The 27,360-nt window shown below is 40.0% G+C and overlaps 1 protein-coding gene across 17 annotated transcripts in view; it reads left to right on the forward strand.

Annotated features, from left to right (window-relative positions):
- LMNTD1 (lamin tail domain containing 1) overlaps nucleotides 1–27,360 on the forward strand; it is a 312,291-nt gene that overhangs the window by 149,785 nt on the left and 135,146 nt on the right. For 2 of the 17 annotated variants that reach the window (XM_032473202.1, XM_032473203.1), the window contains exon 9: nucleotides 22,559–23,090. The exons of 14 other annotated variants lie outside the window; for them this stretch is intronic. The gene's annotated coding sequence lies outside the window, so the exon portion shown is untranslated. Of the gene's footprint in view, nucleotides 1–22,558; nucleotides 23,150–27,360 lie in introns of all 17 variants that reach the window. One more of the 17 variants, XM_032473201.1, reaches the window with a different exon arrangement.

Consider the following 27,360-nt stretch of genomic DNA (forward strand, 5'->3'; position numbering starts at 1 on the left):
TATATTGATTTAATGTGTTCAATTTTTCTGCTAGCTTTTTGAACATACGAGATATAATGATAATTATTGATTTAATGCCTTTGTCTACAAGCTGTGTCACCTGTGTTATTTCTGGGTCAGTTTTGATTATTTGATTTTTTTCTCACTACGCATTTTATTTTTCTCCTCTGCATGCCTTGTGATTTTTAAATTGGATGCTAAATTTTATGTAATTTGCCTTTTTGAGTGCTGCATTTTATTTGTATTATCATTATTATTGAATGCTGATCTGGGCTGTGGTTATTCGGGAACAGTTGATCTTTTTGGAGCATTCCTTTAAATTTCATTAAGAAAAAGTTTAATCTAAGGTTAATTATTTTCCTTCACTGTTTGAGGCAAAACCCTTATTAATATTCTAATTTATGCTCCATGAATTATGAAGTTTTCCATTTGGGCTGTTGGGATTAGACACTGTTCCTGCCCCTTTGTGAGCTTCAGATATTGTTCCTCTGATAATTTCTACTGGATCATTACCCAGTGTGGACAGTTTTCTCACACACATGGCTAATTAGTACTCAACTGAATGCTTGAGCAGGACCTTCTACAGTTCTTCAGAGTTCTGTCTTTGTGCAGCTCTCTCCTCTTCGGTGCTATGCCCTGAGGACTGTAGCCACCTTGACTTTCCCAGACTCCTAGTTCTATCTCGTCTCAGGAAGATTGCCAGACTTCACCCGGGTCCCCCTTCTCTGTGCTCTGGCCAGAAAATGTTCTGCAAGCAGTCAGCTGCCTCACCTTGCTTGTTTCCCTTCTGATAAGGTCATTGTTCTTTGTTGCCTGATGTCCTGTTGTTTCATATATTTTACCCATCTTCAAAGTTGTAGGGTGAACCCATATCCTTTTATTCTATCTTGGCTGGACATGGAAGTCCTAGTTAACTATTTTTAGAGATATTATGACAATTAGGTCTTCAATGGAAAGAGGAAACTAACATTAACTGAGGTCTTCCTGTTTCGAGCACTATGTTCAGTTCACGTTATCTCAACAACAATGTGAAATAAGTATCATGAACTAAATTTGTAGGTAAAAGAGCCTGGAATAGTTTATGCAAAATCATGCAGCTAGTAAGTAGTAGAGCTGAGATCTAAACCTCAATCTACTGGGAAAGTCCAATTTGCTTTCTTTTTAAAGAGATCATCACCCTTGACACTCCATCTAGACTTCTGCCAATAATTTTTTCTCCTTAAAAGTGAATTTTAACAACTTACCACCAAACAGTGCTCTCCTGGAGCCTATGTGATGAGGTTTGGCTCATAGAAGCATGTATAATATATGCTTTTCTTCTTTAAGCCAAATATGTCACATCGATCCCACAGAAAGGATGAATAAGAGACTATAATGCATCTCAATGTGGCCAAGGAAAAGTAAGTGAAAACCCATTTCCTATTAATAGTGGCTTCCTGGCAGCAACTATATATTCAGAGGCTTGTATGTATCATTTTTATGTAGTGCTTGAAGCTGAGACCCTCACATGTTAGTATGCTAGAGAGTTTTTATTCCATAGTCAATGGGCACATATTTTGTTAGAAGCCAATGGGCACATTTTTTGTTAGAATTCAAAAAGTGGCATGATAAAGGCTGTAGCTACAATTTAAGGGGAAAAGGTATCAGAATTATGCCTGTCCTCAAATAATTTCTGGGTTCAGTGTTTCTGGCTTTATGATCACCTAAGAAGGTATTTTTGAATGGATTTCCTTTATCATAGTAGCCCTGTATTGTTACAGGGCAGACACAGGGTTTTGATCTCCTGGAATGACCCGTGAGTGAGGCCAAGCCACTGAGTAGCTGTTGGATATCAGTGTTGTCTCTGCTTCACCTTGGCCTTCCTTGTGGCATCCATCCTCACCAGAAACCAATTCTTCTCTATCATCATGCTATAAAATATTACCTATGTCCCCCTTGTCCCCCCACACACTTTTCCACAATGAGGCAAGGCCTGGGAACCATGTCCTCTCATTGTCAGAATTCAAGAGTCCTTAAATTTAAACATCCTCATCCACTCATCAGGTGAAGATGAGACACACTGAGATGCGTTGCTGATAATGTGTGCCTATCAAATGAGCTCTAGTAAATTCTTCCGAGATGAACAGTCCTTCTTGAACATTTTAATAAGTGAATCTTTGTTCACATTTTGACTGCCAATTTCTGTGCTAACTTTTATACACTCTCCTATAGCTGAGTGTGTCTACATCTGGCACTTGTTTCATAGAGATGAAGTATAATGTGGAAACGTTCAACACTAGAGTGGGAAAGAGAATTGGGAATTAGTCTCTTAAGGGCCAACTGTCTCTCAACAACATTCCAGATACGTAAACGCAACTGTTTACGTAATTCCAGCCACACATGTGCATTACACTTGTGCTATAAACTCCACGGCATGAGTAAGGTCTGTGAAAGGACGGTAGGAGCAGCTGGAGGTACAACAAGATGAGAAGTTTCACTCTTTAACAAACCCTCCAAACATCCAGCATAGGTATCTTGCATAGAGAAAGTGCTAAATAAATGCTAGATTTGAATCAAATAAAAATTGCTCATACCCATGAGTACATTGTTTCTGGAAAAATTATGGAGCGCTTGACTGAGGGAGGCCACTCCCACTATGGTCCACCGGACAAGTGCTACTCTCATGCCCTAGGGCATTGTATGTCTGGCCTTAGAGTGAAGTTGTGGCAAAAATCAGCAGGTAAATTAGTCTGGTCAGTGGCAGCAAATGAATATTGTCCGTATTTGAATTATGCACATGATTTACATCCATGCCTTACAAGTTCTCCAGTACCTCATCGGGACAGCTTGAAACAGTTCCAGTTGCAGTAGGAAGTTCAGATGTCTTTTCAGTTACATGCGATAGTACAGAAGCCCCCTTAGATGTAGGAACCAGAAAATAGTCTCTTCCCATTTACCTTTTGGGAAAATGACCGACGGGCAGAAAGGGACATGTACTCGCTAGCTGATATCAAGAATGATAAAATGTGGTTCCATGTTTGTAGTAGGCTATAAGCCAATTAACCAAGTCTAATTCAAGAGCACCTGACAGCGCGCCGGGGATTCCTAGCTGTCCCTGGGAGAGACACCGCCCTTTCTGCACTCAAGCAAGTCGGGGCTGGAGGCATGGGGATGAGGAAATGAAAATTACTCACTGATTATGTTAGGTTGTTATTCCGCATCTGCACTGTCACTCCTTGGATTCCTTGAAACCTCTCTGTTTAAATGCCCCTCAGTAGAGAGATCTTTCTTCATCACACTCTCTATCTAGGACCTTAATTTCTTGTTCTTTATCCTCTTTCTCCTCACTCTGTTTTATTCTTCTTACTAGCACTTACACCCCCTAACATAATGTATATTTGTATTGATTTCTTTATTTCACAAGAGCAGAGACTTTGGTTCATCCACTTCTGTATCTCTGGCACTTAGACGAGAAGCACACAGTTGGTGCCCTAACAGTCATTCAAGGGGCCAGTGTGAGTCACTATAACCGACTACGTGGATGAATTATTATTTACACAGAACCTGCTCTGAACTAAGCTTTACGTAGACAGTAGAGAACCAGAAGTTCTAGATCCTGGCTGTCGTCGTGGAGTTGGCCATCTTGTGGGATGATCAAGTGAAGCCTAAGGTACTGTTTTCTCCATAGCCTCTCCCTCTGTTCTCTCCTTTCGAAACCTAGCAGTACTGCCAAGGAAACAGCGCCCTTCACAGGTCCCCAGGCCCTCAGGCTGTCTTCCTGACTTCTTCTCCTTTTGATCTTCAAAGCTGCCTTTGATGTTCACGTAAGTGTCTGGAGGAGGCTAGCACACGGGGAGCTTTGTCTGCCCCCACATCTGTTTGGCTGACCTTACTGTTCTGTGCTCTCTGAGGCCAGAGGAGCCATAAAGGACAATGACTGCATCTAAGGGATGAAGTATTTGTCTGACCCTTTCCTCTTTGAGGACATCCATCCTGGCTCACCTAAATGTCTTAGGGTTTGAGGTTAAGTTATTACCATGATACAGTCTGGAAATTTTCTAATCAGCTTCTCAGAAGACAGAGTCACTTCTTTTCCCAAACACCACCATCCCTTCCCTAGAAAATGCAAAATACAGGTTATTCCACTTAGAAACAGGAAAACATTTGACTGACCAGAATAGAATCAGACTGTTCGGTGTTAAAGAAAGAAGGTCGGTGCTGCTGGGGCAACAGAGCACAGCAGAGGAAAAAACCAACTGAGAGGCCAGAAGGATGTGTATTTGAATCTAAGTTCCACACTTGCTGGCTCTGTGACCTTGGGCTTTTAATCTCTTCAAGCTTCAGTTTCCTCTGCTGAATAAGTGCCAAGGATAATAGCAGTACTTATCTCCGATGAAAAATTCGGAGGATTAAATAAGAGAACATATGTAAAATGAACTTAGCCCTTGGTACCTAGTCTCATTCAAAATTTTCCCTATCATTAACATTAGAATGACAGCTCAGACTGCTCAGTGTTAGACATTTGGAATAAAGCATAATGTAGGTACTAGATTCCAGACCAACGTAAGCAGAGTCTTCACTTAGATTTAAATTGCAGGGTTAAAGATGAGAGATTTGTTTTGCATTTCCACTGCTGTATGTCAGCACGTGTCTGTAGCTGCCGCTTATGTGTGAATATTTGCATGTCTGTATGTGTGCTTGCACATCAGTGGATTGATCAGTTGATTGACTGATCAACCAACAGATGTTTATATCCTGATTTCCCCGATCAAGTAAAAATTATCATCAGCTTTCTGCATCTCCCATCTCATCCATCTCCACACCTCAGACCTCACAAAATGCCCTTTTTGCTTCCTTGAGCTATGGAAAGAGGAACCTTGAATTCCTCTACGTGAATACAAATTAAATACAATCTATACAAACCAAGTAAAATTAAAAGAGAACCACCGATTGAAATGTTCTAAAAAGTTTATCATTTTCTGGCTTAAAGTGACCAGTGTCACTTTCTTATTATTTACTGATTTTAAGTGACCAGTGTTTCAAAGAAAAGAAAATATAATTTCCATTGCTGTTCCTCAATACCAGGGTGGGGTTTGTTTTATGTGTTTTTTACACAAATTATTTTTTGTTAAAAGTAAATTATCAAATTGTCAGAGTCACAGCAGTGACAACCTTTGCAAGATCTCACTGTTCAAGTGGAACCAAAATAGCACTCTGGGGTACAATGTGCCCTCTGTACTCTTGGCTGTCTGTCTGGCCAGCAGAGGTTAAGAGTTTCTTGAGGATGACAGAACAAAGTACTGAAAGCCACGTCAGGTGAAATAAATAAGCTAGAGGTTGAGGTGGACATGAAGAATTAGGTAGGAATTTTCTTTCACTGCTGAGAAAAGTTGACTTAGATTATGAAGGCATGGACCTGGCAGTCAGAAGGTATGACTGCTGAGAGCTCTGTGTGATCTTGAGCCAATCATTGAACCTACTTGACTGGGCTTCCCATTCTAGGAAACAGGACATGTGAGCTAGGGATCTTAGAACCAGGAAAATTGGTCAGTACTTAGGAAGCTATTAGAATATAAAATAGTTCTTGGTAAGTGTCACTTCAGTTCCTTATATGAGAGGAAAGAAAACTGAAATGATGCAGAAGATTTTAATCACATACCTCTGGAGGTTCTATTCTAGTATGACAAGTGAATTTAAAGCTCTACTCCCCAATTATTCTAAAGTTATCATTGGGAAGATGATAGTCTTCGTGGTCAGTAAATCACTGAATTGAGGAGTCAAAAGACTTGGATTTAAATGCTTGTATGCCAAGACTATGGGAAAGCCATTTAGTCCTTCCGAGTTTACTCATTTTACAAATGAAGGTATCAGTGCCTCATCTGGAATGCTGTTGAGAGGATCAGATGAGACAATTTGTATGGGAACCTTTTGTAGCATTTGATGGAGCAGGAAGAGCACAGACTAGCATTAGAAAGACATTGTTTCCAATTCTCACCCCACCTCTACTCATCCGGAAGACCCTGGGGCCAGAACTCACCCATTGTGAATCTGCTTCTCCACCTGCAGAAGGGGATAAACTATCCACCTTATAAGTAGGCTAAGAAGAGTAATGTCTAAAAATTCATGATATTTATTTGGCCTCAGAATATTCTCTCCTCCAAACAATAAAATAATTACCTGTAGGAATTATAATGGTGCAAGGAACCTCAAGAAGGCAGCTCTTTTTTTTTTTACTTTTAAAAATTAAATAGTTAATAATAGTAAAAGAATATTCCACATGTGTGTAAAATATTACAAATAACAAAATTGACATCTGTACATTGGCCATGAATTTAAGAAATATGAAGAACATTGCAAATATCTTTGAGGACTTCCGTGGGCTTCTACCCAGTCTGATCTCAGCCTTTTCCCTCTGAGGTAATTACAATCTTGAATTTGGGTTTTTTTTTTTTTTTTAAATGCACGGGCAAGTATTCTCAAGACCATATTAAAAGATTTTTATTAATGTATTTTAAAAGATTTATATTAATGTATTTTTACCATATGCATACTTCTGTGATTTTTTTTACTCAGTGTTATGTTTGTAAGATTCATCCATGTTGTTTACCTACCTGTCAGTCATTTTCACCACTGTATGTTATTTCATCACATTTATTCATTCATTCTTTCACTGATAGATTTTTGGTTTGCTTCCATCATTTCGGTAGTGCAAATAATGTTGCTACATATGTTCTTGTGATTTTTCTTTAGGATATACTTGCAGACAGGAGTGGAATTGCTGGTTTATAGTGTATACATTTTTACCTTTACTAAAAATGTCAAATTGTTTTCAAAAGTGGTTGTACAGATTTAGAGTCTCACAAACTGGATGTAAGATGTTTCCATTGATCTTCAATCTTGCCAACTCCTAATTTTTGCTAATGTGTTGGGTGAGTAATCGTATCTTGTGATTTTAAGGAGCGTTTTCCTGATTATTCATGAGTTTGAGCGTATTTCATATGTTTATTGTCCATCTGTGATTTAGCAGTTGATATTTTAAGATTTGCTTCTGTACATAAACAGCATGGCTGACTCAATCTGCAAGTTATTTTCCCTGAATTTGATAGAAGTCTCTTTAATATGGAGTCATCTTGAAGTATGCCAGTAGTCCTTTCATAAAGAGAGGTTTGTAATGTTATCTGTGAACCCCTGGCATTGTTTTCAAAATATTTTGTACTCGGCATATAGCAGAGTCAGAAAAGCCATTGTATATGGTAAGTATGTAATAAGCTGTCAGCCAAACAAAAGTTCTTGGATGCAAACATTTACTTGAAAGGATTCAAATTTTTTTCATCAGAATCCCAAATGTGTTGAATAATTCCCAGAAGTTTAAGAATTACTGACATTGTGAATGACAATTAAACTTGCTGACTGGTTTTAAGGATTCTTTTCACAGGAGAAGTTACGAGACCCAGTGGAAATTTTTACCTGGTGCAGTTAGAAAAGAGAATAAAATCAGCATAATTGTTGTCATTTAGGATGGATTATCTTAGAACTAATTCTTTTTCAGCAAACCCTCAAAGAAAAAGAATTGCAGGGTTTGACACAAATGTTCAAGGACTGTGCATTCACTTTCTTCCTCTACCTGAACGATTCTGTCCAAATTCCATTAAATTGAACTGATCAAAGTAGGCTTCTGAGAGTTGGGGTGGCCAAGTGGTACTGGAAGGACTGGAGCATGGTGTCACAGTCTAGACGGGGTGGGAAAGGGAGTCTGCATGGGGTGGCAGCCCGGTGTGGGGGGAGGACAAATGTGCCAGCAGAGGAGAGAGGCAGTGGTAGTAATGAGAGACTGGCCACACATGGGCGATTGATCCAGTAAGAACTATATCAAAGTTAATGGCAGCTAGATTTCATACTGTCAACCAAGAGGAAGTACAAAGGTGAAAAGAGAGAAACGAGAAGGAATCTGTGGTATTTGATCAGAACTGGAAGTATCTGAACTCATGGTTTTCAATGTATGGAGAGAGATATAGAAATAAATATACGTGTATGGACTCATAAGGAGCACGCTGAGCATAAATATCTCTGGTTTTAAATACCATTCTCAGCTAAAAAGAACCAGGGCTTCTTGAAAAAATTCCTAATTCCAGGTTCAGGGCAGGAAAAGTATTAAATGAGTCGAACACATTTATGTGTCAGGAAGAAGGATGTGCTCAAAGAATAATGGAGACATGTCAGAAGGAGATAGACATTCATGAACTCTGGGGGGAGAGGTACTAATAATGGGGACACTATGCATGTATGGGGGCAGGAGGTCTGTGGGAAGTCCCTGTACCTTTCCCTCAATTTTGCTGTGAACCTTAAACTGCTTTTTTTTTTTTAACATTTAAAAATAAAAAAGGACATAGAGGCTAGATTGAAGGGTCTCTCTGGCCAAACCTGTGACAACTGGAGCATCAGAATAAATATTTGTAGTAATGGATTAAAACTGATCAATAAAACAGGAATCCATGAGTCCGTACTGATATAAATAAATGAAAAAGTTGATAGCTTGATGAAGAATGGGATATTTATATAGTTTCAAAGTACTTTTCCACAACATGATTGTTAATTTCAAAGGGAAGAAGAGCAGCCTCACAGAGGAGAATCCTGTCAGACACCTTAATCAGGTGATTTACCCTTATCAGTAACGGGACAAAGAGAAGGGATAGGACACCATGAGAACACGCCACTTCTGTGATGCTCCTGTGAAAGAACTTAAATCTTATCAGGAGGAAATTTGGGATAAACCCGAACTGGGGTGCATTCTACAAAATAACTGACCACATGTAATCTCCAAAAGCATCAAGATTATGAAAGTCCAGGAAAGACTGAGGAACTTTCTAGAAGACATGACAACTAAATGCAGCATGTGATTCTGGCCTGAATCCCTCTTCTTTAAAAGACATGATTTGGGACAATTTGCAAAACTCCAGTGGGGTCTGAGGGTTCGTTGTCAGTAATGAGTGAATGTTAATTTCCTTGCTTTTATGGTTCATTGTGACGGTGTGTAGAATAGCTTCACTTGACGAAGTTCCCAAGAAAGTATTTGGGGATTATTCAGACATCATGTCAGCAGCAAACTCTCAAACTAGTTCAGGAGAATAAAAGTTTCTATATAGTTTTTGCAACTTTTCTCTAAGTTTCAAGTTATTTTAAAAAATAATGCATAAAAATAATTAATAAAAAGTGATACACTCAAAGAGACAATATAAATAAAATCAAGACAACGTATTTGAATTAAACGTGTACATAGTATTCAAAGCCCAGCGCTCAGAAAATAACTTGTATCTTAACCCAATTAATTAAATCACATCAGAGGTGAATAGGAACAGAGAAGAGAAAGCATTAGATCCAGGGAAGGGAAACTATATACTTAAGTGCAGACTGTGCAGCCGGGGAGTTTGAGTTCAGCCTCAGCCCCGTCAGTTACTGGCTGGGCCACCCTGGACGCTGAGCCTTGGTCACGCAGAGAGATTTGTAAAAAGGGGATGGTAATAATGTTTATTTCCTAGGATTTGTGTGGATTAAAGAAGATAATCTTAAGGAATTAGCATGGTGCCTGGTGCATAGCAAGTGCTTAAAATGGTATTTGCTATTAATGTTACTGTTATATTTATTTTTATTTTCCTACTTTACCTGTTAGGAAAAATTACCTGTGTTTGCATCATTCCTTTTTTCCTTTTCCTGTGTTGCTTTTTGGGGCAGAAAGATCTTTCTAAATGTTTCCGAACCCAGAAGATGATGTAAAGATAAAAATAATAATAACAAAATCAACGTTTTACATGCATCATTTCATTTAACCATTTAGTCTGTGAGGTTAAGAATACTGCTTTTATAGATGGGGTAACATGTAACATTCAGTAGTTCCATAATCACTATATGTAATGCTACACAGCAACTGAGATTATGTTCCTTTAACTCAAAGCCTTCTCTCTCTTTTTCAAGTGTAATTAAGCTGGCCTCTAAAAACCAAGCTCATTTGTTCTGGAAGCTTTTGGTACAAACAAAGTCTAATTCTCAGTGAGAGCTCTGGAAATATTTATTGTGTTGAATTGAGGAGTAATGTGTTTAAGTGTCAATAATCTAATTAACTTACCATGATATGAATTACTTTAATCAGATACTTTATTGAGACAGATTTAATAGGGAAGGCAAAAAACCCCCAAAAAACCCAAAAAACCCCCAGAGTCTTTGGTACCTTACAGAATGGGTAGATTACTGAACTGGTGAAGAAGTAAGAAAAGCCAATGACAAATCTGACCCTGCTCAGCCTCTGGTGAAAATATTAAGGAAAAAAAATCCATATACAATTATTTTCTATAAATATTTTCTTGAGTCTCTTTGGGAGAGAAAGAAGAGAAGAGAGCAGAGAGAGGAGAGGAGAATGAATAGCTAATTATCTTCCTCTCGATAATGACCCTCCATGGGCCTGGGAGCTATGTGTGAACAAACTCTCTTTTCTACACTGAGCAAGCATAGTAGCTTTCCCCATCTGATCCATTTTCCAACAATTGAACATGTTTATCATTTTCCTTCGGGATTGCTTCCAAACCTCTCTCTTCTTTGCATGTGAGGCTCCGGACTGTATCCATTATTCTAATGGGAGCCTTGTTCAATCCAAATATAGGACTTGGAAAGATAAACCAATTTTATTCCTATATTCATCTCATTATAGTGTGAGCAGCGTATATGGTTTGTGGTTTATCTTCAGATAATTTTATTAAGTATCTGTGGGTGTGATTTTGCCATGGTAGGACAATACATAGCAAACTAAATGGGTAAAAAGCCTTCCTTTCTAAGAGGTAACAATAAATCAGATAATGTGATTTAAAAGGCTCACAAAAAATGATGAGAAATTTTAAACAGTACCTGAAGTAGAACATTACAGAATGGCAAACCTCAAAATTAGAAAATTATTGAGTATAACATATAATTAGATTTTTCTTTTACCTGTAACGAACTTCTCCATTTTATATAGAAATAGTTAATATTAAGAGAAGTGAATGAGAATTGGAATGCTATCTTAAGCTATTGGAAAATAAGAAAATTAGAGCAATATTCATGAAGTGGGTTTATCACAGCCTTCTCTGTTTCTTGATTTATTTCACAAAGAAAGCACTTCAACAATGTATAAGAAAGATTTAAACTGAAATAACTACAAATTATAATAATGTACTAAATAGTAAAAACATTAACATTTTTCCAGCTTTACTGAGCTATAATTGACATATAAAATTGTGTGAATAACAATAACATATTTTAGATTGGAATTTCTCCTTTCTGCAAGTATTAACAGCTTAAGAAGGAAAACAAAAAAATGTTATATCTATTGTTCAAAAAAATATTTATATTGTCACAAGGAAGACAGAAGTCTTTTATCCAAAGTTACCCAACATTTGGATCTCACGTAAATAAGACTGAAAATCCAGAGAGGAGCTGCGATGTTGTAAACAGTGCGATGAACTCATTCTAGTTTTTGAAAATCTAAGTACAGAGAAATTCCTTGTCCGCAGCAAGGCTGTTACATGTGCACAAGGAAGCTCAGACCTATGCCTTTGCTAAGTTGAAGCCCAGACCCTTGACAGCTAATTATGGATTAATGAAGCCCCTTTGTGGAAATAATGCACAACGTAATTAGCCTCATAAAGGCTAAGAAAATAATCCCTCCTTTTTTTTCTTTCCTTTGAAACCAGCAGCTTAAATGGCCTGTGGACCTTCGCTGCTGGGGGAAGCACGTTTATCGTGATGTTCCTTGGTAAAGCATTTAGCTTCAAACGTAGAGAAAAATCATTCCTGGGTAACTGTCTCTTAAAGCAGATTTCTTGTGAACAGAACATTCGTGTTTGCGGGTGTGTTTGGGAGTGTTGCTCTCCCGGGCACGTACAGAAGGCAGATTGTAGACAGTGAATGTTTAGTCAAGGGTGAGAATACTTTTGTTTTAGTTCCAGATCGTCTCTCCCAGCCAGATGATATTTCTTCCTTTTAATCAGGGCCTCAGAAGCCCTTGTGCATTGTAGGAGTGCTGCTAAATATGATGGAATGGTCGCATCTTTTAATTTAGTCCCAGTAGGAGAATAAGTTATTCTTCCTCCACCAGGCGACAGACGGGCACTTTTGCTGTTACCTAAAGCTCAGTTGTGCGAAGTCTTTGAGAGATGGTGCTATCATGTCGGGCTTTCCTGAATCATTTACCAGAGGCCAACGGTAGCCTCTGTTTCCTACAAAGCATTGCTTTTGCATTAGAATGATCTTTGGAAATGAGCCTGGATAGGCACCATGTACACATTTAGGGTGTTGTTTGACTGCCTTGTACTTAATAGCTGTGATGGAACAAAGGTAATTAGCATATGAGGAAGGTTCTGGCTTGTCCTGCTCAGTCCCCTACCCTTCCTGCCAACCAAGGAAGACTCTACCGATTCCAGGCAATTCTTTGGGCTTTTATGATGGAATGAAGATGAGATTGACAGGCCAAAAGCAAAGCAGATGGGTTTTTGACAGAAGAGAAGAGCAAAGAAGAGCCCTTGTGTCCAGGGGCCTGTAGACGAGGCATGTCCTTTGCTGGGGGGGCTCTGGGACAGAACGATGACCTTTTGGAAGAAATGATGTAGAAACAGTCAGTTCTTGGGGAAGGAAATTGAAAGGCTTCCAGAGGCTTGGGACACTATAAAATAGGGAAGGAGAGCATTTTAATGAATTTTGTTGTTTATGTGCTTGTATCCTCTTTAAAGATGTTGACACGTGTGCATGAACATTGGACATCCTATCTGAATTATAATTTTCTGCATGTAACAACCGTCTGGGACTGAGCCAGGTGACCATGGCTTCTTTGGGGCTGTGTCTGTATGATAGTTGCGAGCTTTTATAACGGGCTTTTTCTTTGGGTGCTGCCTACTTCAGACACGTTTTGGTGCACTGGAAAATTTCCAATGATGAGAGGCTTCTGTGGGTATGTGAATATCTTTGAACTGATAGGCTTATTTATCTACAAGGCTATGAAGAATTCTCTGTCACCCAAGTAGTATATCTGCTGACAATGCTCTATCATAAAATAAGATTTGTGATACGTTTAGAGATTCGAGATCGTGAGTGATGATGGCGGAGCACATCTTAAGAGCCTGAAGGTGAACTGGAGAAAATTAAAGTCAAGTTTCAGGGATTTATTTGCCAATGTAAGTCTGGAGTAAACTTGGCAGGGTGTGTAGAAACAAGTAAATATCGAGTCGCCAGTCTTCCTTTTGTTCCAAATCTTCCTCCCAGGCAGGATACAAATTGATCTTTGCTAAACATTCTTTTGCATCTCGGAAGTTTTTCTGGGCGTTTGACTTCATAGCAATAATAAAAGATTTGCAAAGGAAAATCTATAGATAAACATCAGGTTTATATTGTACAGCACAGGGAACTATACTCAATATCTTGTAGTAACTTATGGTGAAAAGAATATGAAAATGAATATATGTACGTTCCTGTATGACTGAAGCATTGTGCTGTGCATCAGAAACTGACACCTCATTGTAAACTGACTATACTTCAATGAAAAATATATATATTATATAAGAAAATCTAAACATCCCTCAAGAATAATTTTCATTTTTAAGCCTGCATCTCTGATTCTATATAATATAATCAGTATTCTTTTAAAGTCCTCTCTCTGCCTACTTGCTATAGGAGTCACAGAGTAGCACCCATGAGCCTGACTCTACCCCAAAGAAAGACAATGGGCTGTAATAATCCCGTTGGTTTAAATCTTCAGCAAGGGTGTGCAGTCACATTGGAGATCCTGTAGCCCTGACTGCAGACAAGGTTGTGGGGACTCCAGGAAGGATGAGAGAAGCACAGCCGTTAGACCCCCGGCTCACGTTCGCCCTTCCTCCCTGCTGTTCTGCTCATTTTATATAATCTTCTTGCACCCGTTTTTGTGTACAAATAGGCTGTGCTGTCAATCACAGTAAGATCTTTACATGCAGAACCATGATTTCCAAAGAGGTCTACATTATCCTCTAGCTGTAACAAGGAATTCAGAAAAAGAGAATTATGGAGATACCTTTTCTTCTATGTTCTGAGAGCACATTTACACCAATACTTTATAGATACTTTAGGGCTAGAAGTGACCCTGTGAGGTAGGTGTTTATACTAGTTGGGATAATTCAAGTTGCTTTAATAAACAGACCCCCAACTCTCACTGGTTGAACACAATTAACATTTACTTCTAATTTACCCAAAGTGGATGGTGCCACCTGTCACAACTTTGACAAGGCAGTTCAGAGACTCAGACACCTTCCAGTCTGTGATTCTGCCATCCCTTGTGGACCTGGAGTCCTCTGCTAGATTCTCTAATTTTTATCCAGCAAACAAGAGAGAGCACAGAGTGGGAAGTTTGTATGGACTGGACCTGAAGGCGGCATCCATCACTCCTGCCCTATCCTAATGCCAGCACCATCTGGCCACACCAAACTGCAAGAGAGACTGGGAGATACAGTCTAGTTCTGTGGCCAGAAGGAAAGGGAACTGTGTTTAGTGAAAAACTAGCCAATCTCTGGCATAGTGTTATCCCCACCTCACCGATGGGGAAACGGAGACATAAAGGGGTTAAGTAATATAAAACTCACCTAACAGGTGGGAAGCTAGAATCTGAACCTACGAATCTAACCCCAAAATAGCCTTTTTTGAAAACTGAAGTATAGTTGATTTACAATGTTGTATTAGTTTCTGGTGTACAGCATAGTGATTCAGTTATACATTTATATATGTATATTCTTTTTCATCTTCTTTTCCATTATAGGTTATTACAAGATATTAAATATAGTTCCCTGTAGGACCTTGTTGTTTATCTGTGTTATATATAGTAGTTAGTACTGCTAATTCCAAACTCTTAATTAATCCCTCTCCTTTCCCCTTTCCCCTTTGGTAACCATGAGTTTGTTTTCTATATCTGACTCTGTTTCTGTTTTGTAAATAAGTTCATTTGTGTCATTTTTTTCAGATTCCACATGTAAGTGATATTGTATGATACTTGTCTTTCTCTGTCTGACTTACTTCACTTAGTATGATAATCTCTAGGTTCACCCATGTTGCTGCAAATGGCATTATTTAATTCTTTTTTATGGCTGAGTAGTATTCCATTGTGTAAATATATCACAACTTCTTTATCCAGTCATCTGTCGATGGACATTTAGGTTGTTTCCATGTCTTGGCTATTGTAAATAGTGCTGCTATGAACACTGAGGTGCATGTGTCTTTTTGAGTTAGAGTTTTCTCCAGACATATGCCCAGGAGAGGGATTGCTGGATCATATGGTGACTCTATTTTTAGTTTTTTAAGGGATCTCCATACTGTTTTTCATAGTGGCTGCGCCAAGTTACATTCCCATCACAGAACAGCCTTTTAAACGAGGGAGCAGAGCTGCCTTCCAGATAATGAATGCACGGTGCTGCCCCTTACTTCCAATGAGTAGAATGAGGCGTAGAGGAAGATCACGTGCCTCCTCCTAGTTGATAACATGCAGCAGACACAGGATCCATGTTCCCGTACTCCGTGGAACTGCAGTCTCATTTAGGATGAGTGCGTGACCCTCTGATTTCAGTGGTTCTCTCCCTGAGCATCTTTGGGGAAGAGGGGCTTGTGTTCCAATCTCAGTAAGTATTTTAAGGTGAGCCAACTCATACTCTACCATCTGAGACCCTTGTTTCCAACAGCATGCAACGAGTCAAATGATTCAAATTAGTGATCATGGAGTCAAGCAGACAGGCATGGGGTTAAGAGGCAGAGCCTGGAATCAGAGCTCCCAAATCAGTGAAATCTAACCCAGGCTTGGCCACTAGCTGGACGTGCGACTTAAGTTACTTAGTCTTTCTGTGCTTCAGCTTATTATTCATTTGTAAAATGCTGGAAATAATAATACCTACCTTACAGGTTGTTAAGAGGATTAAATTAATGGATGTAAAGTTCTTAGAACAGTATCTGACACATCATTAGCAATCACATTTTCATCGTGGGATTGTTGCTGTCCTGACTGTTACTTACTTGCACCTGATCAGACTAAAGGCATGACGCACATTTTTGCTGACACATAAAGAAAACTCTGGTCTCAGTAAATGCAACTTCGTCTGCTCAGTGGCTTATGCTGCTGGACTCTGGCCTTGCTCATGCCCAGACTCCAGTCCCTCAGGAAGTCCTATCTGCTCTGCCTCCAATGTGTTGATTATAGTTAGTTCTCTCCATCTTCCCTGCCTCACCCCAGTTCAAGCCTCTCATCTAGTGCCTGGATCACTGCAAAAACTTAGAAAGTGCTGTTTTGGCGTGCGCCTCTACCATCCGATCTCCATAGAAGCTGGAGTGATCTTTGAAAATATGAATCAGACCACGTAATTCCTCTGACTCAGCCTGCTTTCTAAGTTAATGAAAATTTAAATAAATCTCAAGTTCTTCCCTTGGTTTTTGTCTGGAAAAGGGGCAGGTAACTCCTTAGTAGGTCATAGTTTGTTCAAAACAATATTCGTTTATGCTGTTGTTCTAGAATTATTACTACTAGCACCGTCTTTCACTCCCCAAAGTGCCCTGACTTGGATGATAAATTATCTGATTACCCTGCTTATGGCCTGAAGCATCTTCACCTTGAGTAAATACTACAAATACTACTTGGTCATAAATCTTTTAGCGGGGAGGTCACCTCCTCAATTAATTAAAGTCCATAGGCCTTCAACATAAAGCTAGAAGAAGTTTGATTATAATATGGAAGTTTAAATTTAGTTCGATTATCTTTTTGCTGTATTTTAAAAGAATCCGTCAGTTATTTGTCTGTGGGCAACTCCGCCCCGAGCCCTGCCTTTTTTGTAGAGGGACTCGGCCATCTAGTCAGCACAGCCTGAGTCAACAGGCTACTCTCCAGGCCACCGCTGCTTCACATAGGCCCCCTGGAGGATGGTGAACCCTCCTGCCACCGACCAGGAAAGATCCAGTCTCCAGATACCATCAGAGCGTCTCCTCACTCCGTCTCTGCTTGTACCCAACTGGAGTGGCAAGAAGCTTTACCCTCTGACTCCCCCTTTTGGCTGGGGATTGTCCCTTTTCTCCTCCACGGAGTATCTGGGGAAACAGAAGGGGGTCCTCTACCCTCACTTATTTTGTACCTACCGATGCTTTTCGAGGCCGTGTTCTGCATAAGGTCCCTTTACTGAGAGAAGCAAGAACCCACTTCTAGTCTTTGACAGACTTTTATGATCTGTCCTCTGCCTGTCTCTTGACTTCAGCACCTTTCACTCTTCATATGGATTAGCCACACTGCCTGCCTTTCTAGAAAACCCCAAGCACGATCCTGCCTTATAGACTTTGCATTTGCAGTTCCTTCTGCCTGCGGTACTGTTCCCTGGATCTGCTTGACTCTGCTTAAATGTCATCTCTTTGAGAGACCCTTCCCTGATGATCCAATGTAACATAACTTTCACAGGCACTTCGTCAAAATCCTGTTTTGTTTCCTTCACAATACTTACCACTATCTAAAATTATTTTGCTGGCTTAATTGCTAATTTCTTTCTTTCAAACTCCATTATAACAATAATAAATAGTTACTACATTTGCTATTATTACCAGCCCTCTGGGGTCAGTCCCTAGCAAGGGGCTTTCTGCCTGGTGTCGCGCGCACCAATAGAACAAGAACAGAGTTCAGTTCAGAAGCAAGGGAAAGCTTTATTCCTTGATGGAAGAGTGGAGAGACGCGAGCTCACAATACACGCTGTCCCCAGAGGCCATCGCAGGGCTGCTGTACCGGGATCTGGTCTGCGGAGCGTCGGGGAGGGAGGGGCGGAGTTCTTACCGAGTGTGCGCAGGCGTGCCACGCACGCGCGCCAGGCCCAAGCGTCCAGCGCAGCCTCTCTGTGCAGGGCCCGCCGCCATCTTGAATTGAGGTGTCGCTCGTGCGGGCCGGTTCTCCGCATGACGCCAAGTTAGGCGTCGGGGGTAGGAGTTCTGAGCTGGGAGCTCTAATCCAATGTGTTAGGTGTAAGTCCTCTGCAGTCAGCCCACTACAGGCAAGCACAAAAAAGAGGTAAGACTTTGTCACCTAGATTCCATTTTATTTTTCTCGGGGACCCCAGTGGGTCTTGTCGGTGACACTATGAGCCTAACCTTCTCCTAGGTGCTCTCCAGTGATGAACTTTTAAAATCTGTATAGTTGTGAGATAGGTGCTATTATTATTCCCATTTTATTATTTTTTAATTCTTAATTGTTATTTATTTAATGGAGGTACTAGAAATTGAACCCAGGACCTTGTGCATGCTAGGCACACACTCTCCACTGAGCCACAACTTCCTCCCTTAAATTCTTAATTTTTAATAAAGACACCGAGGTTAAGAGAGATGAAGTAACTTGCTTACTGTTACAGAGAGGGAGCTAGGATTCAAGCCTAGACGGTCTGTTTGCAGTGTCTAACCTGAACCACCAGACAAGGCTGCATCCCATCAGAGTCCTCCCTGGAGGATAGAGCTTTCCTGTCCTGTGTGCTACTGTGTCTCTTCTCAGCACTTCTGCGATAATGTGATTTATAATAAGAGATGTGTACTTGGTCTTCGTTTGGGTTCTGGCACAGGGCTCCTAAAATCACTGGGATTTCCCAAGTGTTGAGAGCAATAAAAGTGTCTTTTGTCATGGTAATGAGTGACTTCTGGAAAGCACCTAAGGATGGGGGCTGGTTGCCAGAGGGGTCAATCATGTGATTAGAGGGTTAGAACTTTCTGCCCCCACCCCCCTCCGCCGACCTCTCAGGGAAGGAAAGATGTGCTGGAGGTTGAATTCAGTCACCCACCGGTGGCCAATGATCTAATCAGTCATGGCTATAGAATGAAGCCTCCATAAAACCTCAAAAGGAGGAGGTTCAGAGAGCTACTGGGTTGGTGAACACATAGAAGAAAGAGGACGTGGATGCTCCGCACCCCTTCCCACACACCTTGCCCTGTGCCTCTCTTCTCTCTGGGCTGTTACCGAGTTACATCCTTTTATAATAAACCAATAATCTGGAAAGTAAAATGTTTCTCTGAGTTGTGCGATCTGCTCTATCTAGCAAATGAATTGAACTCAGGGAAGGAGGTGGTTGGGAACCCTGATCTATAGCTCTTGGAGGGGAAGAAGCAGTTTTGTAAGCATGGACCCTTAACCTGTGGACTCTGACACTATCTCCAGGTCGATAGTGTCAGAACAGAGTTGAATTGCAGGACACCCAGCTGGTGTCCGAGAACTGCTTGTTGGTGTAGGGAAACTCCATTCCCACACCCCCCATGCTGGAATTGACTCACACAAGGCTTGGCTCAGTTAATCTTTGTTTAACTTTGAGTGAATAAATGTTGTTAGAAAACCTTGACCCTGTTTGATTTTTAAAACAGAGAGGAAAACTCACTTGCCTATTTAATAGAAATACCAGAATCCATTCTCTTGTTTCAAGAGCATTGGGAGGCAGGGGCCCAGCCAGGGATGCCCCTGAAATACGAATGGGGGAAACGTGCTGTGTAGCCCCACAGCAGATCCTGCATGGAGTCTTGAGACATTTCTAGGAGTGGCTTTTCATGGCGTTTCTGATTTAGTTGTAAAATAGGCAACCTGGCAGCAAGTTACTGATGCTAGAGGGAGCAAGATGCAGACATAGAAGCAAGGCATAGAGTGAACTAACAGACCGCCTCACACCTTCCCCACCATCAGGGTGAGCACAGAAAATTAAGCTGCCTTGGATTGAATTTCTTCTTCTTGTAGCTGAGTACTGCAACCTTTGCTGCATTAATATTAGCTGATAAATGCTTAGAGCAATTAATTTATCCCATAAAAGATCAAGTATTATAACAATACCATGTCTAGTTCACCCTTTACCTACCACGGCACAGTTAGTAACATAGGCTTACTGATGTTAGCTGAGTCAGCCTGACCTGCCTTATTTCACTTCTCAGAGAGAGGAGAGAGTCACAAATGACCTGCTACAGAGAGATGAGTCTTTGTGCTGTGAATCTGGCTGTGTTCCAGCTAGTTTTTAATTAGATGAATGTGCCCTTTCAATGTTGCATTCCTGTTTGTCCCCCTATCTCTTCCCTGCACTGCTGGTTATTTATGTATTTAATATGCAAATAAAGACGCACCAGCTCATACATCAGAGGCCTGCCCCCAACATCCGACATCCATGGGGCCTTTTAGAAGCAGATCTGTATATCTCGACCAGAACAAGTCCCTTTGCAGCCATTCATCTGGGCTGGCTGTGTTTATAAGCTGAGGCTTCTCTTTTTGTCCCCTTTATTTTCTGTGTATTACTGAGGTTTGTACAACCATTGTTCGGTTCTCATTTTTGCAGACATCTGTTATGCGGCCAGTCATTGTTTTAAAAAAAATCTAAAGTAAGCTAAACGTATCAACCAAGCAACACTTCCCTCACTCCCCAGGGAGTTTAGGCCTATTTATGTAGCTGCTGGATGTAAAGATACTGGGGTTTATATCATTTGTATTAATCTAAAATTAACTGTGCATGTGCTGGGAGCCTTAAGACCTAGGCTTTCTCAATCATCAGCTTCGTTACCACTGAAAACAAACAAGAGAAACTGAACCATTATGTTTTTGACAGCATTGATCTTAATATTCATTAACTAAGTAGGTTTGGGATCTGGTGCACAGCACGGGGATTTGGGGCTGGTCAAATCTTTGTTTCTTCTTCTCTCAGATTCACTCATTCAACAAATACATATGTTGAGTGCCTTATGTGTCAGGAAGCAAAACTCAGAAGCCTCAATTTTTGAACATTGCATCCATCTGTTGACTACCTTTCAACATGTGCAGTTGCCCAAGTGTCTTTGAGTATGTCTGTGCCTCCTTGGACTGCCTTGAGTCCTTCATCTCTTTCTTCAAGTTTGAGACCCAAACAGCATTCCCATATCATAGCCCCTCAGGACCCACACAAGGCTCAGTCTATCAGATTTATAGGTTTCATTTCTGGCTGAACTTAAAATCAGCTGGGGAGCTTTAAAACTATATACCAATCCCCGTTCCAATCAGTTGAGTCAGAACTTAAGGGTGGAACCAGTTGCAATTTTCTAGGTTATTCTCATATGCAGCCAGGGTTGAGGAACACAGATCTAGAATAAAAGGCTACAAACTGAAGGTTAGTGCACCTGGTGGGTGTCTTTGGGCAGTGTGAGGAGCAGCTGTCAGAATTTGCACAGATCACTAAGAAAGTAGTGCTCTCCAGGACACACAGGTTCACAGTGGTCTAGGCTTCAGGGACGATTGGGTAGAGAAAGTTGGGCAGAGAAGCTCTGGACAGAGACTCAAGCTGTGTGACCTAGAAGGAAGAAAGCAGGTCGGCATTTACAGCATAATGCGTTTTTAAAAGTGCTTAGAGAATTTCAGGTGACTGAAGTCGTTGGCAGGAGTCTTTGCAGAAAGACAAATCATAATATTTGAGAAACAAAAAGGAGAGACCTTGAGGGCAGATTTTATATTCATCTTCTAAAAAAAATGACTTGGAAAATTATACTTCATTTTGTTCAAGAACTTATTATGCTGACAAATATTTGTACAAATATTATTTCAGCCCATGAATTTTATTTTACAGACTTCCAGGGTAAGGCCCAACTACATAGAGAAAATGCCAACCTTCCTTTCCATTTGCTGGTCCAGAGTCTTACATTTCAAAAGACAGTACTGGACCTCAGTTTACACTTTCTTATAAAGATATGTCATGATTTTTCTTTATTGTAGTCAGTTTACAGTGTGTCAGTTTCTGGTGTGCAGCACAATGCTTCAGTCATACATGAATATATGTATATTTGTTTTCATATTCTTTTTCACTGTAAGCTACTACAAGATATCAGATATAGTTCCCTGTGTTATACAGTATATGTCATCATTTTTTTTTCAACGTTGAGAATTTTGAATGGTACAAACATGTTGGAAAAATTATTTTAACCCTACAAATTCTGCACCAGCAAGATATCCTGCACCCAGGATTTTACTGAAGGGAAAAGAACGTCCACAGATAATGTGTCCATACATGTCTACAGTAGCTTTTACAGTTCACTTCTATAACTGATTTATAATAGTTAACCAATACTGTCTTGAGAATTGAGGCCTAGTGAATATTCAGACTAAGTAAAAGATTCCCCGCACTTACCACATTCTTTTCACCACTAAGAAGACATAACCCAAGCATTTGCTGAATATAGGAAAAGGTCATAATTTCATGGTGTGATCTAAGTATTCCAGTATATTTTAGATGAGAGAAGTTGACCATGGAGGAGTTCACTGTTGTACATAGAATGTGAAGTTGGAGGAACTCTGATTAAAGGAGGGGCTTGCCCTGCTTCTCCTGGCTTCAGTGCAGCTCAAGTGTTGATCCTTTGAAATGGATGCCTGAGTGCAGGGGAGGGAACAGCAAATCCTTGATACCCAGGCCCAACTCTGGGAAAAGGATTAACAGGGCTTGGTGCTTGGTGCCCTGAATGGTTTGAAAATGCGTCTTGGGACGTGTGGATCTCATGACCTCTTCCAGGAACTTGAGCACTTTTAGCATCTCTGCCATCTCTTCTTCTTTAGACTGCAGGAATCTTGGACCAGCTCTTGGACCAGAGAATTGAGTTCCTTCCTCAAACGCGCGTTGACCCTCATCATATTTCTGCCAGTATCAGCAAGGCTAAGCATATTTCATGAAACTCTGTTGAGCCTGGCATTCTCTACAGATGTCTCCATGCCAGCATTCTCCTGTTTAGCAGCACAAATCTTGTCAATGAGTTGGCATTTCTCCTCAATCAATGCAGCCAGCATTTTTGCCAACTTCTCTTCATGTCTCCCATAAAGTCAACTTCTACAAGATCGAGCAAGTCTGAAAGTACCTAAGATCCCCACCAAAAAGCTGATGACAGGCAGACTTGCCACTATCTGCCCTTTTAGGTTCTGGAAAGTGAACCATGAACTCAAGCCACTGGACAGCAGCAACACCACAACCTCACTCAGCTCCAAAGAAGAGCCCTAAGCCAAGCTCCACAGAGGACGGCAGCCCCTCGTGGCACTGATCCACCACAGGGCTCTGCCCAGTTACCGTGGATCCACCAGCCACAACAAGCCCCAGGTAACACACCAACATTCCACCTGGAACCCAACCAGCAACTGACATCCTGGATTGGTCAGGTATCTTGTCAGTGTTGGGGAGGGGCTGCATCAGAGAAGGGGTCTGTAATGAAAAATGTGATTCTCTCCATTATTGCCTAATGGTCATTTTTCCTTCTCTCTTTCCTTTTGTGTTGATCTCAATACACCCTACAAATGGAGGGAAGTGTGTCCATGTTAAGTTTATGGTTTCACGTGTCTTTAACCTTTCTAACACTTGGCAGTATCCGAAGACCCACTGTAGGAATCATGTCTTAGAGTAATATCCATTAACCCAGAATACACACCTCTGTCACATTTCAGCTGAAACTCACACACTCTCACAACATGGATCCATCCGATTCATGGGGGCTGAATTTCATAGAAATGAAATCAATCCCAATGTACACTCTAATGTCTGTCTCTTTTGCTCTCAATACTGTTTTTCAGAGCTACGCGGTTTTTTTATATAAAGATGCCATTCATTCTGTTCGGAGGGTTGAATTTGCCATTCATTGTTTCTGTTGCAAGGCTTGTAAGTGTATATCACAGACTATTAATCCATTCTTTGAATAATAGTCATTTGGGTTAGTTCAAGTTGCACTATTATGAATGAAAATTTTTGAATATTTATGCACGCATCTTTTTTCTAAATATCTGATTTCATTTACCATATGGGATGAATACATGCAAGCAATGATATTGGGTAGGTGTGTGCCGAATGCTCCTTATATGTCATGATATTTTAAGCTAACAAGTGACTGTGATTCACAAAAGCTATCCAAATGGATCCTTATCAATTGGAAGCCTCATTAACGGTATGATACCTGAGTTTATCATTAAAATTTTCTTTGGGAACAAATTCAAATATTGAAAATCATAACAGATTAAAATCTGATCTTCTGTAGTTATATAAATTTATCATTCTGTTAGATGAATATAAAGTTTTGCCTCAAGCTCTCTCTTTTTTCTTTCCAAAATATTATGATACGTATTTCCTCAAAGATGCCTGCTAGTGACTTCGGTCACCTGAAACTCTCTAAGCACTTTTAAAATAAGCGCTAAAGAACTCATTTTGCTGATAAATATTTGTAAAATACTGTTTCAGCCCATGAATTTTATTTAAATAGGACTTAATAACTGAAAGTGGTCTTAACATAGGTTCATGATTAAAAGCATGATCTCTTGATCGAAACCTGACTCCATTATTTCATAAAATCAATACTCATTCAATAAATGTTTATTCAGCACTTGCTAGCAATAGGCACTAGATGTTTTAGACAATTGGAAGGTATCGATGAATAAAAGAGACAAAAATCCTTGCCTACTTGATACGTACATGCTATTGAAGGAGACTGACAATAAAAACTATACAATAAAGTTAATTTATTACCAAATTGTTTAACACATTAAAAGGTGCTACATGGTACATATTTTTAAAATGAGGATTGGCAATTCTGAGAGAGTCAAGAGTGGATTACAATATTCAATAAAGTGGTCAGAGTAGATTTTATTGAGAAGGTGATTTTTGAGTAATTCCATGAAGGAGATGAGGGGGTTAGCCTTGTGGATATCGAGGGCAAGAGTGTTCTGGGAAGACAGAACAGCAAGTGCAAAGCTTGGTAGCAGGAGTTTGTTTTTGGGTTTGAGGACAGCAAGGAGGCCAGAGTACTTGGACAAGGTGAGCAGGAGGGTGAGAAATATGAAATGAGGTCCGAGAGACTGGGAGAGGAAGGCAGGTCACAAGGTCTTATGGGCCTTCGTAGAGACTTTGGCTTTTCTTCCAAGGGAGGGTGGGAGTCATTGGAGGATTCCGAGCAGAGGAGTGGCATGATCTGACTTCTGTTTTAAAAGCTTACCCTGAAGGCGAGTTCTACTGCTGTTGTGAGAGCATGAGGCACCTCACAGATCTCCCTACAGAAACTGGTGAAAATTATTTTTTAAAACAACCATTTAAGGTTTCTGGAAATGGCCCAGAGAGCATACAGCAGATAAAGAAACATTTATTCAAGAAATCTGTTAACACCAAGAATCTGTGGTATTTGAACCAAGACCTCTGAGCTGTCTTCCAGCTCAGTGAGGTGGAAACTCCACTCCAAAATTGTACAGCTATGAACAGAGGGTTCTCTCTCTGACATACCCCTAGTTGGAAGGACTGTCTTTTGGGGAGAGGCAATATATAAGTGCCACTTACCTTGTGTTACCTATTGCTGAAGCTAAGTTCCAGGTGAGTGTGATTGAGAATTGGAAAGTTTACCAAACCCCTGTTCATGAGATGGAGGTTATACTGTGGCCATAGCAGCAGTGAGAATCCTGGGACCATGGTCGTTCTTCCCTTGGCTTGTGGGGTGGGAGTTCTACACTGTGAGAGGCAAGTCAGGGAGACCTGGGGCTGCTATCTTTCCAACCACCGAACACTCAGCTCCTGAAGTAGAGTATCTGAAAGAAGTGTGCGATTGTCCCTACCCTTAGCATCAGTGTCATGGCTCAAAGATTTTTGCCTACGTCGAGGAGCATGCCATAAAATGGAGAGCTTGAAATCCCTCCCCAAAGGACTGACTTCACTTGCAATATTGTGAACTTGATTTGCAATAATTCAAGCCTGAGGTCACTTTCAAAAACAGTGAAAGTTGTGATGAAAGGTAATTGAGAGGAGACTGATAGATTCTTTGGAGGTAAGGGCTAAACTGTAGGCCAGCTAGCTTTCCAGAGAGAAATGGGAAAAGAGACAGCTGGAAAGAGCCTTCCTGGGCTAGAACAAATCTCCCATGCTGGATTTGGGAAATGTCCCATTCAAAAGAGCCAGATTTGGATTGGATTAATCTGTGTAGTAATTTATGTGCCAGTGCAATGTTGAAAACAAAAGCAACCAATGTACAATTAGTGGTGCTTGACAACTGGGTGTGGTCAAGGACAGAAATAGCCAAAGTGAGCCCTACCAAAATCACTATCATTCCAGAGTAACTATTGGCCTTAAACAAATGTGGAACAGCATTAAGTGCAACAACATAGATGTAATGGGAATACCAGTAGGAGAAGAGAGAGAAAGGGGAAGGAAAGTGAAGAAATAATGGCTGAAAACTAAGAAATTTATTTTAAAACATTAATTTATATATCCAGGAAGCTTAGTGATTTCCAAGTAGGATAAACACAAAGAAATATACAAGTAAACACATCATAGTGAAAATACTGAAAACCAAAGACAAGAAGAAAATACTTGAAATATACTTGAAAGTAGCACAAGAAAAAATGGCTTTTCACTTACAAGGAAACTGCAATGAGATAAACAGCTGACTTAGAAACAGTGGAGGCTAGAAGGCAGTGGGATAGTTTGAAGTGTTCAATGGAAAAAAAAATGTTAATCAAAAATCCTGCATCCATGGACAACAGTATGGAGGTTCCTTGAAAAACAGAGTTAACATATGATCCAGCAATCCCACTCCTGGGCATATATCTGGAGAAAAGTCTTATCTTGAGATATATATATACACATACATGTATAAACACACACACACACACACACATAAAATGGAATACTACTCAACCATAAAAAGAATGAAATAATGCCATTTGCAGCAACATAGATGGACCTAGAGATTATTATATTAAGTGAAGTAAGTCAGATAGGGACAGACAAATACCATATGATATCACTTTTAGGTGGAATCTAAAAAAAAAAATGACACAAATGAACTTATTTACAAAACAAACAGACTTATGGACATAGAAAACAAATTTATGGTTACCAAAGGGGAAAGAGGGAGAGGGATAAATTTGGAATTTGGGATTGATAGGTACACACTACTATATATAAAATAAGTAAACAACAAGGACCTACTGTGTAGCACAGGGAACTATATTCAGTATCTTGTAATAACTTATAATGAAAAAGAATCTAAAAAAGAATATATATATATATATATACACACATATACATATATACACACACACACAACTGAATCACTTTGTTGTACACCTGAAACATTGTAAATCAAATATACTTCAATAATACATACATACATACATACATACATACATACATAAAAAGAAAGAATCCTGTATCCTGCAAAACTTTTTTTAAAAAATGAAATAAAGACATAAAGATAAACAAAGTTTGAGCAATTTTACTACTAGCAGGTTTACTTTGGAAGAAATACTAAAGGAAGTTCTTCAGGCTGAAAGCAAGTGACTCCAGATGTTAATTGGAATCCACATGAAAAAAACAAAGGGCATTGATAAAGGTAGTTATATAA

The sequence above is a fragment of the Camelus ferus genome, chromosome 34 (assembly GCF_009834535.1).
Source record: "Camelus ferus isolate YT-003-E chromosome 34, BCGSAC_Cfer_1.0, whole genome shotgun sequence".
NCBI lineage: Eukaryota > Metazoa > Chordata > Mammalia > Artiodactyla > Camelidae > Camelus > Camelus ferus.